This window comes from Taudactylus pleione, unplaced genomic scaffold (assembly GCF_031769625.1).
Source record: "Taudactylus pleione unplaced genomic scaffold, aTauple2 ptg001314l, whole genome shotgun sequence".
In the NCBI taxonomy this organism is placed as follows: Eukaryota; Metazoa; Chordata; class Amphibia; order Anura; family Myobatrachidae; genus Taudactylus; species Taudactylus pleione.
Window position 1 is genome coordinate 2,178,227 of NW_028285714.1, and position 15,445 is coordinate 2,193,671.

A 15,445-nucleotide genomic window follows, 5' to 3' on the forward strand; every position below is an offset into this window, starting at 1 on the left:
CCAGTGCCTGCAAAATTGATGTGACAGATGCCGGGACCGGCACATGTGCATTTTCACCGGCTTCCAAGGGGCTGCATCGTCTGCAGCCCCTAGGAGCCAGGTAGGGCTGGCTGAAAGACAGTAGCGGCTTCCTCCTGGAAGCCTTTCTCTGCAATAGCAGTCCAGACTGGCAGTCCCAGGGGGAGGAGACACCTGCCCTGAGACTGCCTGTTGTGTATCTGACTGGCAAATGGCGCTTCCAATAGGAGGCTACTGCCAGTCACAGTGTAGAGAGTGCAGTCACAGACTGCACTGACTACACTGAGGTGGCAGATTTTACTGGGGAGGCTGCAGCCTCGCAGTCCTTAGGCAAAACCCGCCACTGATGATGATGATGATAATAATAATTAATTTGTATAGCACACACATAATAATAATAATAAAAATAATAATAATAATAATAATTTATATAGCACACACACAGCACTTTACAGAGAAAACTTCAGTCATTCACATCACTTCTTGCCCCAGTGGAGCTTACAGTTGAGCTATATTCCCTATCACATGAACCAGCATTCACATTAGAGTGTAGTTTTTGTCAACCAGCAACTAACCTAAGAGTATGTTCAAATTCCAAATCATAATATTACTACCGCTCATCACAGGACAGAAGGATGTATTAGACCAGAGGTTCTCAAACTCGGACCTCAGGGCCCCACACAGTTCATGTTTTCCAAGTCACGTAGTAGGTGCACAGGTGTATTCATTACTCACTGACACATTTTAAAAGTTACATAGGTGGAGCTAATTATTTCACTTGTGATTCTGAGAGGAGACCTGGAAAACATGCACTGTTTGGGGTCCTGAGGACCGAGTTTGAAAACCTGTGTATTTAGACCACTGAAACACAATTTATTGCAGAAACCAATAAGGATATCTAAAACACATGCACTGCTGGTGAGAGCTGAATATATGTTTGATCTGCTCCAGTCTTTGATGACATTGTAATTGCATGTGGGGATAATGCTGTAAGTGCATTTTATGAACAACATGAGAATGAAGTAGAGAAAAATGAAAGGATGGGCAATGTTCAATGTATTTGACTGTTGCACCAAATGAAAACTAAATTATGCAAAAAAAAAAATTGTGCTAGAGGCAATGTCTGTGCTACCAGGCTGGAATTTTCCAGCATGAATTCTCCACCCAGCCTGGAGGGAATAGAAAACAATGCTGCTCAAAAATTAATTCCGCCACTTGTTGATAATCTAATTATGACAACCACACAGATGCTATGGTGTGTTAAAATGATGACCAATGGGGACATTTTGCCGGAGGGCAAAGGAGGGGCATCTCACCACACATAAAGCCTCATCATCAGTGTCTCTTCTAAACAGCATTGTTTATCTTGTGACTGGTTCTGTTTTCCTGAGGTGTCAATTTCACGTGATTCAGCTTCAATATGTCTTTTCTACAGAAAGGGACTGGACTTGGTATAAATACAGATGACATAGGTAAGAAATGTTCCTTTAGTTTATAATAAGAGGATAGCTGCATAGCACAGAACTCCTTATACAAATTGAAAACCATTGAGGACCATTATAAAGTATACATAAAAGTATGTAGAACCTTACTGTATAAAAAATAAATGTTGCAATGATGTTAACTTTCTTGTCACAAAAAAAAAACTGCACCTCTCTGCCTAACGTTTTTGATTGTAGTGTTCTCGGAATATTTTTTTATTTCCCTTTGTCAAGCAATTTCACTATTCTAATTTAAAAATGAAATTAACTGACATGAAAAACATGTTGTTTATTCTTGCATGGCATTCTGGGTTATTTACTAACAATTTGCAAATATGAAAAAAGTCATAGTAATGTGACTTTTGGTCCTTATATGCAACCATTTGTCACATTCTAGAAGAGACGATTCTCTTTATACCATTAAATGTATTTTCAATTCTGGCACACACACCTCTTATTATGTCTAAATTAGGATGTGCAACCCTAGAAATCCCCCCCCATTTTTCCTATCTTCTATTATAATGTCAACATTATTATAAAAGTGATCAGATATAGAATGAACAATTTCTTCGCACACTGTAACATCACAAGATCTTTGTTACATGATTTGAATACACTCATTTTGAAGAACTTAAGTGCGACCTCTTCAGATTTCACATTTCACCCCATTCCCGATTACTGATCTATTCAGACATCATCCTCAGCTAATGATAATAAATGCATTGTCATCCATTTAATGCAATGATTTTTTTTAACTCAATCATAGTCATTTGCTGATCTGTTAATGCAATTATGCTTAGTTCATACACTACATAAACTATCAATGTTGGCAAAACTTCAGTCTTTGGTTATTGCAAGATGTTAGGGCTATTAATAAATTGAGCAAATCATACAGGGCCTAATTAAGTTGTGCATATAATGTCGATGCTGCATGCAAGCGGCCGATGTTTTCAGTCTGCGTCCAAGTCGCACTGCGCAAGCATCCCAATGGTTATCGCTCTAAGGAGCAGATCAAAATTGCATGAAGAGTGATTCAATATCATTGGGTGTTTCAGGGTATTGGCTAGCCAGACGCGGACAGTCCAAAGCCATGTTCAGAGGGCAAAATTGCACTTGCCACAGGGTGGGTGCAATCTTCGATGTTGCGACCGATGGCATAAAGACGCACTCTCTGTTGCATAAAAAGATGCAGTTTTGGCTGTAACTGCATCCAACTCTGAATCAGGCCCACAATGTGTATGATACAAATACACAGTATAACACAACAATAATACCAGGGGGTCTATATATCTAGCTTTGCTTTTTGGCCCCAAAATGTCTAAATTGTTACCATTGCAGTTATAAGAAATCATTTTGTGCTGTCATTTATATATGGCTCTGATAACAGCCCATAGTATATAATGGCTTTCGCGGCTTGATAAATTGGGCCAGATTGCATTCCCCATTGATAATTACGGGAACTGCTGTTTTCAGTCCCTGACTCAGGCTATAGCTCTGGTATCTCCTGCATCAGGCATTTCTACAATAGTCTCGATAACTACATGGTTTTATGCTCATAAATAGACCCTGAAGTCTTACAACAAACATGTTACTGCACCTCACTTATAAAATGGGCAGTGCTGTCCAACAGTATATTCATAGGAACAAGAACATTGACCATATTCATTAAAAACTTTTTACTATAAAAACTTTCCAACCATAAAGAAGGGTGACTGATACAATAATCTCTAAATAAAGTGTTTCTGGAATGCAAAGATATACAGTTAGCTTAATTGTAACTAGTAAAAGGTCTCTTGCATTTAATAAGGCCATTAAACCACTTATATAGAGTCTTTGTTATCTTTCTAGCTGTCAAAATAACCTATACATATATATATTTATATACACACATACATACACACATACATACAGTCAGGTGCATAAATATTGGGACATTGACAGAATTTTCATGTTTTGGACTCTATTCACCACCACAGTGGCTTTGAAATGAAACAATAAGATGTGCTTTAACTGCAGACTTTCAGATTTAATTTGAGGGTAATTACATCCAAATCAGGTGAACGGTGTAGGAATTATAACGGTTTCTATATGTGCCTCCCACTTTTTAAGGGGCCAAAAGTAATGGGACAAACTAAACAATCCTAAATCTAAATTTAACTTTTTAATACTTTGTTGCAAATCCCTTTGCAGGCAATTACAGCCTGAAGTCTGGAACGCATAGACATCACCAGACGCTGGGTTTCATCCCTGGTGATGCTCTGCCAGGCCTCTACTGCAAATGTCTTCAGTTCCTGCTTGTTCTTGGGGCATTTTCCCTTCAGTTTTGTCTTCATCAAGTGAAATGCATGCTCAATCAGATTCAGGTCAGGGGATTGACTTGGCCATTGCATAACATTCCACTTTTTAGCCTTACAAAACTCTTTGGTTACTTTTGCAGTATGCTTCGGGTCATTGTCCATCTGCACTGTGAAGCGCCGTCCAATGAGTTCTGAAGCATTTGACTGAATATGAGCATATAATACTGCCCGAAACACTTCAGAATTCATTCTGCTGCTTTTGTCAGCAGTCATATCATCAATAAATACAAGGGAACCAGTTCCATTGGCAGCCATACATGCCCATGCCATGACACTACCACCACCATGCTTCACTGAAGAGGTGGTATGTTTTGGATCATGAGCAGTTCCTTTCCTTCTCCATACTCTTCTCTTCCCATCACTCTGGTACAAGTTGATCTTTGTCTCATCTGTCCATAGGATGTTGTTCCAGAACTGTAATGGCTTTTTTAGATGTTGTTTGGCAAACTCTAATCTGGTCTTCCTGTTTTTGAGGGTCACCAATGGTTTACATCTTGTGGTGAACCCTCTATATTCACTCTTGTGAAGTCTTCTCTTGATTGTTGACTTTGACACCTGGAGAGTGTTCTTGATTAGGCCAACTGTTGTGAAGGGGTTTTTCTTCACCAGGGAAATAATTCTTCTGTCATCCACCACAGTTGTTTTCCGTGGTCTTCCGGGTCTTTTGGTGTTGCTGAGCTCTCCGATGCGTTATTTCTTTTTAAGAATGTTCCAAACAGTTGATTTGGCCACACCTAATGTTTTTGCTATCTCTCTGATGGGTTTGTTTTGATTTTTCAGCCTAATGATGGCTTGCTTCACTGATAGTGACAGCTCTTTGGATCTCATATTGAGAGTCGACAGCAAGAGATTCCAAATGCAAATGTCACACCTAGAATCAACTCCAGACCTTTTACCTGCTTAAGTGATAATTAAATAACGAGGGAATAGCCCACACCTGTCCATGAAATAGCTTTTGAGTTGATAGTCCCATTACTTTTGGCCCCTTAAAAAGTGGGAGGCACATATAGAAACCATTGTAATTCCTACACCGTTCACCTGATTTGGATGTAATTACCCTCAAATTAAATCTGAAAGTGTGCAGTTAAAGCACATCTTGTTTGTTTCATTTCAAAGCCATTGTGGTGGTGAATAGAGGCCAAAATATGAAAATTCTGTCAATGTCCCAATATTTATGCACCTGACTGTACATGGAAAGTGCTCTGTCAAATGTGTTTTAGTGCAAATGTGCACATTTCTGTATTTACTAACCTGATAGAGCAATTGGTTTTAAAGTTGCAGGTGACACTTTTGCCCAAATTCTTTATCTAATTTATTAACAGTTATTTCTATAGCAGAGTCTGGGAACTATGCTGATCATTCCATGATTTGAAGTCTACGATCTGGTTGGAGAGAAATAAAGTGGAGGGAGTACCAACCAATAGGCTCCTAACTGTGATTTTTCAAACACAGCCTGTACAAGGCTGGATTAAGGCTTGTGGGGGCTCCATCAATAAAATTGCCACGGCCTCACGCAGTGACTTCTATGCCCATTACCTTTTATCTGGTCTCTCCACTGACCTGCAAGGCCGCAGCATACTACATCATGTCCACGACACTGCTGGGAACCGACTGCCGGCATCATAGCTGACATGATCTAGTACACTGCCAGGGGCAAATGCAGGATTTTGAGTGGGGCATTAGGGAGGAGAGGGGGGGGGAGGCTGTGGGAGAGACAAGGGGCAGGATGCATAAAAGGTAGAAATGCGGTCAAACCCCCAAAATGTGGGTTTGACCGCATTTCTCATATGCACCAAGCCCTGGAGTGCAATGCAAAGATGGGGTTACCCTATAGAAGCCTATCGGCTTCTATCGGGAGAGTGATGTGAGAGGGATCCAATCTGATCCCTCCCAGAACCCCATGCGATGCGTCTGTCCTCCTGCGCATGCGCAGAAGGACGCCGGAGGGGCTTCTGAGTCATAGACCCGGAAGTCCCTCCAGCGGAAAGGGCCGCTCTCACCGAGAGGGTGGTCCTTTGTGGTGTTCGTCATGCATACCGGTGTAGCTAACGCCAGCAATGTATGTGAAAAGCGTCGGGGTGCATCATATCCCGAATGCGTTTCCTCATGCATTGCGCCCAAGGAGGGAGACAGAAAGAGATGGGGGGAGAAAGGGAGAGCGAGGAAGGAGTGAGATATGGAGAGAGAGGGGGATAGCAAAATAGAGGGAGAGAGAAAAAAAAAGGGGAGAGAAGGAGGGAGGGGAGAGAGAGAAAGGGAGATAGAGTGGTCATGACGGAGAGGGAGGGTGAGAGAGAGGAAGGGACAGAGAGCACACAGCCACACACACACTAACTTGTTTTTGCAGACTTGCCGCATCAGGCAGGCTTCTGATGGTGGCGGGCAATTCATTGCATTAGACTTCGCTCCCGAACCATACACCCGCGAATTGCAGCAGTATGTTAGTGAGAGGGCGGGGCTTCTATCATCAGCCACGGTCTATCAGTGACTGTGCTGTCACTGATGTCGGGACTTGGAGCCAGGTAGAAAGGGTACGTTTGCCACAATGTGGGGGCCCTAATGTGTGGGGGCCCCTGTACGACTGCCCCGTCCGCCCCCCTATAATCCAGCTCTGAGCCTGTAACATGACAGTTATGAGCGGATTGGATACTTTATCTCTCTCCTAGGCTTAGTACATTGATGGGCCTGTAGATATCTAAATAATTGCACACACTGCACTTTCTATGAGGCAGCTTACAGCTTTATAAATGCTAATTATGCCCCCTTCATGGGCTGGCCACACTCACTCTACAATCAAGAATTTGAAACCCCCCTCTAGCAATCCTGCATTTGCCCATTATTTAAATAATTACATCATCCCCCTCAATACATCACTGCATGTCCACAGACCAATTAACTAGCCCTTTTATTCTGTACAATTTGGCAGAATATTCAAGACAAATACAGTGGAGAATAGATTGCATCTGATTAAAACACTTCTGGTACATGGCAGAAATTAGTTGCATAACTCATTTACGGTGGGCTCTGGAAAAGTTTCCCGTATCAAAAAATTACAACTTCATTGAAGAAATAAAAATGCTATTTAGTGCTATATTTTTATTTGATACCAAAAGCTTTTTGGAAAAAATACTTCTTAATGTAAAATAATATATTTGTATACAGATGTAAAGGAAATAATCTAGTCTATTGCAATACTTTGCATTTTTACTCACATATGGTAAAAACACATGATCAGTGGGTGCAACTTAAAAAAAATTATGTTGCCAAACATTGTCAATGGTGGTCTCAGGAAACCTGCATGCTGTCCTCCTAAACAATGTACTGTAGGCCTACATCTTTACTGACAGGTAGAACAACAGTACATAAATTATCATACTGAGGTACATGGGAAACTAGCAGTTTTGTAGAAAAAAAAAAAAAAAAAAACATTTGGCCTGGAAAATTGCTATGACCTTTTCAGATGCTTGTGGTACAACATAATTTATGCTGACAGTCATGTCAATATTTTTGAGTATGTCAGTGAGATGTATGTGTCTGCTTAGGGTGTGCCCTAAGGATTCAGATGATTACCTGTAATGCAGATAGAACCACACCTATGCCAGGATCAGGGATGCCTGCAGCTCTCTGTCCTTCCACCCATGTCATTCATGCACAAACCCATATACAGGCCCATTTACCACACCCAGCTATAATGTCTGTAAACATGGCCATGATTCCACCTGTCTGTGCTTCACTGACAATGACTGGTTAGACAAAGAACTATAGATGACTAAAAGTTTCCTTTTCATTGGTTTATTTGCTTTTGATTTCTAGTATTCTATTTTTTTTTTTGCTTCCTCACTAGATCAGCAGTAATTAGGTTTATGTAAATAGATCATGTCCCTAATACCCATTATCTTAGGCTGTTTTATTATTACCAAATAATAATATACTACCACCATACCAAATCGGTAGCACTGTGCAAGGATTTACACTACATTTTATTAATAATTATAGATTTTTGCATCCAAATTATAAAGCAGTAGCATATCTATGGGTCTGGGCCCCTTGGCAAAGTGAAGGACTTGCTCAGCTACATTGCAACATCATGCTGTTACACATATCTAACTTCTGGGTCATAACATCTAATGGAGCCCAAAGCCAGGAACTCATGCCAAAGGCAAAACTGAGGTAATTTGCAGAGAGCCCTCCCTTGTGTAGGGCGGCAACTGGCTCCCCCTCAACCAGCAGCCATGAAGAGTGCCATACTGTAGTTATGGCTCTGTTATAAAGCAACAAAAAAGAAAAACTAAGTAATTTTGCATAAAATTGTCTGTCTTTTGGTTTAATCACACGCGATGGAGAGAAGATACATACACACTTTGAATTAAATACATCACTAAATTCTGGTAGACTAGCTAGATTTATTATTTTGGTCATTATAAATATTAGAGTTTAAGAGAAATATTCCTTCAGGAATCTCTCCACTGGTGGAACTGCCACAACTGCGGGTGGAGGGTGAGACTGCTAGAAGGCCCAGAGGTTAGAGAGACCCAGCAATGCTATTCCACCCAATAGAGGTTCCCATTCTTCTGAGAGCAGTCACCACACATGCTCAAAAGAACAGAACAGGGCTCAGTTAGCAGTTGGGTGACTCAGGAGGATGGACCGATATCGCCCGGCACTTCCATCAAATGTTCCTATGGGGCCCTGCAATCAGCAGTGGAGCAGGGCTTCCTGCCACCCTGTGCCATCCACAAACCCCTGTCATCATGGGAGGGAGTGAGGCAGACAGTAGAAGGTCGGCAGGACGACACAGGCAGCCCTAAAGTAGTGCTACTGGCTGCAGAGTGCCGTTCCAGGCACCCTGCTAGCCAGATGCAGGGGACTTGGTGTGGCAATAGTGCAACCTCCAGTGCCCTTCTTCCTGGGCAATAGCACAGCTTGCACAACCCTCCCTATGGCCCTGCTTGCAATGATGTGTTTTTTTTGTTTTTTTACAAGTAGTGAAGATTATTATTAGCACTTATTTCACAGGTTTTCAGGAGCCAAACAATAAACCTCCTAGGAGACAACTCTAAAGATGTGACCTTCTCTAAATTGACAACATTCCTAGGGGATGGGTACGGGATGCTGGTGCCCAGGATTCTGACAGGTGTCAGGATTTCGGCGCTGGCATTACGAGCACCTGAATTCCCGTGGTCAGGATATTGACTACATCCCCTTTACTACTAGATGTTACACTGTAAACAGATATTTTATATTGGGACATTTGTTCTGGCTTCATCTTGCTTTCAACTTTCTACTTTATATTTGCTTACTGATCACATTTTTTCCATCAAAATACTTATATAGCTTATGGCTTCTTATTAAGGTCCCACAACAGCAGAATACAACTCACGTGATATATTTGGTGATGGTAGTGGTGCTGGTGGAATTATATTTTTGCCTAAGAAATTATTTCAGATATTTTTTGGTATTTGAGCAAAATGTGCAATGAGCTAACTCACACCAAGGCAACAGTTCATTTGTGTAACACTGCCCTTTTCTAATGGTCATCATTTCCACTATCATCACTGCAGTACAACAAGGAAAAGAAACCGTACAGGACGCTGCAAACCAGTGTGTGCAAGAAGGACAAAAAATTGCTGGAGAAGGTAAGGAAAACATACCATGTTTGCTTAGGTGAATATGCTTATTATTACACTCCTAATCGCAGCTGAAAGAGTAATTTCTCATCACATTGTCAGTATTTCTGAATGACAAATCACTGAGACATATATTGGCCTGGAGCAGTAAGAGATAATCTGCAGTCTCTGCTGTTGTGCGCACACGGGAGTCGGATTTGAGATGATGTGGGGAAAAAAAAAATCAAAGGTTAATATCCGACTAAAGCTCAATTTTAATTTTTTGGTTCTGTTAACACCATACTGAGATTACAGAACAGGTATCCCAACAGCACTGCTTGTTAGGTAAGCTTCCCCATTTAAACTTGCTTATAGTGAGTGGGTTATTGCCGGGGAGTTACTCCTTTGATTTAGATTGATGACGGTTATTATAATTATTATTACACAAATGTTCCACAGCGCCATACATTGAGCAAAACAATAAGACCATACAGGGTAAAATAGTACAGTTCTTATAGCACTACAAATCTCTACAGTCACTGATACAATGTGTGTAATTGAAAAATATAGCTTCAGCTGAAACCTGTAGCTGTCAGCATGCTTGGAAATGACAGGTCTAGTTCACCTGAAAAAACAAAAAACAGATGATTGGGGTCCAGGGACAGAGAGCCCAAAGTGGATGTGTAGCAGGTTTGCAAGATGAGTGGGTGATGAGAACAGGAGGGAGGAGGGAGACAAACAGAAGACATGAGCACAGGGCCGGTGCAAGGTTTCTCAGCACCCTAGGCAAAATGTCAGCCTACTGCCCCAAAAAACACTTTAATACCCACTGGTGAAAGTGTGTAATGATGTTTTAAAAGTTCCACAGCCGCCACCTACATTAAGTACAAGAAGGATGCCTCTTCCAAAGACAGCCTTAATTTTGTGATAGGCAGACTCAGTAGCGCCCCCCAGATCCTGGTGCCCTAGGCAGCTGCCTAATGGTAGAGCCGGCCCTGCATGAGGAGTGAGCCAGTATAAGGGAAGTTAAGAAGTAGACTACGTGGTGACATGGTTAAGTGGAGGATGGACATGATTTTATGAACAGGTGGGTTTTTAGCACCCGCTTGAAATAATGCAAGCTGGTGGATAGTCTGATGGAACGAGGGAGATCGTTCCAATGGTGGGGGCAGCTCGGGAAAAATCTTGAATTCTGGAGTAAGATGTGGTAACCAGAGAGGAGGAAAGCTGGAGTTCTTTGGCTGACCAGAGGCGGTGGGAGGGAGTGTGTAAGGAGGTGAGGTTGGAGATGTAGGGAGTTGTGGAGTTGGAGAGGGCCTTGTACATGGTAGTTATGCATTTGAAAAGGATTCTGTAGGGGAAGGGGAGCCAGTAAAGGACTTTTCAGAGAGGGGAGGCAGATGTGGAGCTGTGGGAGAGGAACATAAGTCTAGCTGCAGCGTTAAGTACAGATTGGAGAGGAGCTTATTCGATAATAAGCCCTACTGCCAGAGAAAATACTTGTTTATGCCAGCAATAGGACCTTTTTCTCACTGATGAGTCATACAGTATAGTACTTTGTTACAGCCCATATGGCAACTTTTATGTCACCTAATGATGACACTTTATACAATGCAAAATTCTTTATAACACTGCCACACTGTACAATACTGACACTATGCCACAAACTGAGTCCAATACAAAGTGGGCATCCATTCTATGCAACACTGTAAACTAAATTGCCCCTTTACAATGCACACTATGCTACAACATACAGTATGATGTGACCAGGGGCACAACTAGAACTTTGTGGTCACTATATCAGTAGTTTGAAAGGGCCCCATAGTACTGCCCCCAATTTACATAATGCAACACTGTGATGTCAGTACACATTTGGGGGAATTTAATTGGTTCTTGCATGTATATATGTAATGGGCATTCCAACGGAACAATTCAATTGTTGTTCCGATCGGGCGTGAGAGCCGCGGGTCCCCATTACTTGTTGTGCCCAAATTTATCAGGTTTAGCCATGTAAACTCATCTAAAGTCCTGGTTAGAGTGGGCACTCAAAAGCTGGACTTCTCACAGCCTCAGGAGTGTGCAAGTAAAGTAGCAAAGTATTCCGGTGCGCTGTCACTATGGCTGCCAGACAGAGGTGGTCAGCCTCCACACCAATATGGAAATAAAGAAATAAAATGACTGGCGCTATAAACAATTTATAATAAAATAATAAAGGTGATATGAAGCGGAAGTCTAATAAAACATATTTATGCACATTTATTAACAATTAGACATATGAATAACATATTCAATAAAGGAAAATTATAAAAAAATGAAAAAAATAAATAATCAATATAAAATCACTAATTATGGAGCATCGATGGTGAGTCAAACGATTAATCTTAATCTATGGACATCCTCGGTATAAGTCTTGAAATAGTATCCAGATGATAAAGTCAGGAGACAATGTTATGAGGGTTCAATTGACCACAAATATTTACCAGCTTAAGGTCCTTCGGGATAGCAGTCCAATTAGCAGATAACTGTAAGATTGATATCGATGGTGTTGTTGGTGAGACTGGTATTTAATCGTCAGTCCACAAGGATGGTCCCTCAGGATTCTGTCTGCTTAAGCAATCATCTAATCTCTCTATGGACGTTGGTACTATCCCCCTGTGGATCTGAGGAGCCTTGTGAACACACCAGGTTGTATTTTCACCTAAAGGAGACCATTGTTTCTACATTTTCACCTATGACCAGCAGCACGGTGCTCTGCTAAGCAGACTGAATCCTGAGGGACCATCCTTGTGGACTGACTATTAAAAACCAGTCTCACCAACAACACCATCGATATCAATCTTGCAGTTATCTGCTAATTGGACTGCTATACCGAAGGACCTTAAGCTGGTAAATATTTGTGGTCAATTGAACCCTCATAACATTGTCTCCTGACTTTATCATCTGGATACTATTTCAAGACTTATACCGAGGATGTCCATAGATTAAGATTAATCGTTTGACTCACCATCAATGCTCCATAATTAGTGATTTTATATCGATTATTTATTTTTTTCATTTTTTTATAATTTTCCTTTATTGAATATGTTATTCATATGTATAATTGTTAATAAATGTGCATAAATATGTTTTATTAGACTTCCGCTTCATATCACCTTTATTATTTTATTATAAATTGTTTATAGCGCCAGTCATTTTATTTCTTTATTTCCATATCAGGAGTGTGCAAGTAGAAGTCTGGGCACTCGCACCCACTTGGTGCAACAACGGAATTGCTCTGTCAGGGTGCCCATTACTAACGGGCATGTAAAAAAACAATTTAATTCCACCCCATTAGGCACTATGGTGGCCCTGGTTCACATTATTGCACACAGTACCACCAGTTCATATTATGTCACACAGTGCCCCCAGTTCACAATGGCAGTCTTCTGCTTCCCATGCTCCTCAACCATGGCAGCTTTTTCTTCACCTTGTGCTCTTTGCACCAAGTCTGCTGTTAATTTCTGTATTTAATGTGGTGTCACCTGTTCTTACCGCACCGTTCAACACTGAGGTCTATGGGAGCTGGATACAAGAGAAGCAGACCCACTATGACTCCAGGTCCGATAGCAACTGCGCCCCCTGCACCCACTGTAGTTACCTCTGGCTGTGACCTGTACAATACTGAACTCCACACAATTCAGCAACCTACACTATATTGCCATATACTACCCCACAGAAAAATAACATCTACACATAATCTTTAGTGTTATCATACAACCAGGGCCGCCAAGAGATTGGCCAAGCACCTGTACCAGAAAGGGGCATGGCCACACCATCTCTGGGACATGGCTACACCTCACTGACAGGCTCATAAAACACATAGGGGTCTAGTTACTAAGCCTTGGATTGAGATAAAGAGAACAGAGATAAGTACCAGCCAATCAGCTCCTAACTGCCATGTCACAGGCGGTGTTTGAAAAATGACAGTTAGGAGCTGGTACTGTGGGGTCTATTTACTAACTGTCATTTTTAAAATACAGCCTGTGACATGGCAGTTAGGAGCTGATTGGCTGGTACTTTATCTCTATTCACTTTATCTCGATCCAAGGCTTAGTAAATAGACCATATTTGAATCACACCTTCAATCTAAAATCATACACTGGTACCTCCTTATTTACACATGCATTGTCACCTAACAAAAACTGTATACTGTACTTCTGAGAAGAAATGCATCTGTCCCTGTTTGCTCACTACACAGGCTAAATAATAATCTACACATCATATTCTTATATGGAGAGCAGCCATAAATATATTATGGGGTAACCTGGTAAAGATGCCTTGAACATCATGTTTTTTGATGGCAACAGAATGGAAGTAATTGTACATTAGAGGGAATAATACAAAATGTAAATGTTCTTGGTGTACAAGAGTCTATTTCTAGTTTCTACTTTGCTGATGCAATGTATTAAATACTAAAATGACAGTGTTGAACTTATGATGTACATTTCTCTTACAAAAAAGAACCACAGCAGTATTTTTAGGAAGGCAGGCTTAGTGTATTTTAGCAAACATTTAGTCAATTTCATTCCTGTACTGTACAAATGCAATTTACATGAAAACCCACATGCAATATGCAGAAATTCCATGTTTCCTGATAAGAATAGTCAATAAACATAGCCTAAGGAACCTCCGGGAGACTCTTGAATTAGGGAGAGTGTCTCTCAGAAAAATAAAATGACACGCTTACCAGTGAAAGTGGGCAGGCCAATGGGGCATGATGACGCATTTCGCTATGAATGGGGACAGGGCCACTATGATGCAAATCATTTTGTCCATTCTTCAGAGAACTCCCAGAAAGGAACTTGCCAGAATTGGCAAATATGGTGTTACACTGGGAGTGTGGTACTTGGCTATGTCAAATCCAAATGCCATGCTTACAGTCCCTGGAGTGGACCATGCCACCACCACCACTACCTACTTGCTCATTGAAGCAGTTGGTGCGGTGAAGCAATGCTGCAAACAAACCATTTCCAGTGTATATCATTATTAGTCATATTACATTTACCAATACTGTCTATTCTTTCCCACTCCAGCTGTAGACAAAGGTTGCCAGGTTGCTAAAGATGCTGGAGAGAAGGCAATCGGACAAGTCAAAGGTGGTTTCAAGAAGAAGTGAAGATTGGTTCAGAAAGTGCCAGTGTTGGATTTATTGCATAGAATAATGTGTCAATAATATTTTCCCCTTAAAGAAATGTATGTTTTTGCCAACCTCCCCAACCTCATTATACCACAATGACTTAAACTGTAATAAAGTGTTGTGCAATTACAGTGATAATCTGTTCTTTTTAAGTGGAATGGCATTCTTTACTAATAAAGTCATCTGAAAGTAAGGGGTTGTCCACCTTCTAGTGACATTAGTATATTGGCTGGTACATGTCTTGTCCCGAGCATTAGTAAATACATTGCTTAAATCCTCCTTACTTCCCTCAACATTGTACTTACTCATCAGACCGATTTTTCCTGAGGCATGGTGCAGCTCTGAACAGGACGTTATCCAGAGATATGCTATATGTTGTATTTCAGTGCAATGATATAACTCTGTCTAATAATAATAATAGAAAAGAATAAAGGTTTGTCAGCGCCTGAGTCACACATATGGAAAAAGTACCTGCTGCAGTGTTAATAAAGGGGGAAACTGCAAACCCAATGGCAATAGTAGAAAAAAGAAGAAAACTACGCTAGTAAATGAACAAATATATATCAAAAGTACTGTAAAAATATAATCTCTAATTTAATAGTAGCAATCAGTTTCACTCATGTTTCAAAATTGGTTAGACACAATATATTCAGCAGTCACAATGTTGATATAGGTAATACACTAATTATCAGCTTGAAACAGAAAATTTTAAATTTGACATAAAGAATACATATCCAGAGCAATAAATTGATAGCTTGTGGGTTTATCACACATAAACATTAAAAGTCTTGTTAAAATATTAAGAAC

General features: G+C 40.8%; 1 long non-coding RNA gene across 1 annotated transcript; it reads left to right on the forward strand.

Moving 5' to 3' along the window:
• The first annotated feature begins 1,358 nt into the window (after positions 1–1,358).
• Positions 1,359–14,776, forward strand: LOC148443202 (uncharacterized). Its single transcript, XR_015875711.1, has 3 exons — positions 1,359–1,490; positions 9,418–9,492; positions 14,535–14,776. It is a non-coding gene; the product is annotated as an uncharacterized LOC148443202 (long non-coding RNA).
• Positions 14,777–15,445: the final 669 nt, after the last annotated feature.